Source organism: Cyprinodon variegatus, unplaced genomic scaffold (assembly GCF_000732505.1).
Source record: "Cyprinodon variegatus isolate N-32 unplaced genomic scaffold, C_variegatus-1.0 Scaffold225, whole genome shotgun sequence".
NCBI classification, from domain to species: Eukaryota; Metazoa; Chordata; class Actinopteri; order Cyprinodontiformes; family Cyprinodontidae; genus Cyprinodon; species Cyprinodon variegatus.
This window is the reverse complement of record NW_015150678.1, coordinates 1,023,847-1,024,737: the sequence shown is the minus strand read 5'-3', so window position 1 is coordinate 1,024,737 and position 891 is coordinate 1,023,847. Positions and strand designations below refer to the sequence as shown.

General features: G+C 37.9%; 1 protein-coding gene across 1 annotated transcript in view; it reads right to left on the bottom strand.

The window, feature by feature from the left end:
• ttbk1 (tau tubulin kinase 1) overlaps positions 1-891 on the bottom strand; it is a 73,136-nt gene that overhangs the window by 46,949 nt on the left and 25,296 nt on the right. The window lies entirely within an intron of this gene.

The window sequence follows — 891 nt, the reverse complement described above, 5'->3', positions numbered from 1 at the left end:
AGTTTTTGGTTCGCAGCCCAGGGTTTACAATAAACAAATAGCCCAAAATGTGTTCCTAAAGACACTTACTGCTACAGAGCAAATGTCTGATAATGACTCAATTACCACATATATGGACTCAACAGAGCCATGAATAAAACAAATAAAAATAAAAAACACTCCCCTGCTTTGGATTCATGTTTGTGATGTAAGCAGATACATTTCAAAGCCAAACAATAAGACAGACAGAAGCATCACAAGAGGGTCACGCTACATCTACACAGCGTCCAGCTTTAGCCGAGAGTTACTGACCATGATGTTCAGTTCATAAAGCCCACAATCATACCGCAATGCTCTAGGATTGAATGCTTCCCCAGATTAGCGCTGCATGGAAGTACTGCTACTTCTGTATCATTTCAAGCTGCAAGGATTCATAGAAACAGGGTTTGTGTGCTTGAATTAGCTGGGGCTTTTTCCACATCATAGTTTCTTCACTGCAGATTGATTTAAAGTAAGGTGATAAAAAGCCTTTCCTTATATTTTACTCAGTAAAAGCTGTTTTTTTCTGGTTCGTATTTATATCCCATTGCAGTGTTTCATATTTTTAAACTACTTCCAGTATCAGAAGAGGATAACCTGAGTAAATAAACTCATTTTTTAAATTATTTTTTTGTTTATTTAGTGGAGAGTTTGAGGCAAAGACAAAGCGTCTCTATTGTAGCCAACTCTGAATTTGTCATTTAACTCTAAATGCGTTTTTTGCACCATGTTTTTTCTTCCACACTGTTTATATTTCATCACTGCTGCACTTTATGGAATGGAAATGTTCATTTACTCAGGGGCGGATTTAGGAAATTTGGGGCCCTAGGGAAAGACAGGCAGGGGGGCCTCTGAATTGAGAAGACAACACAT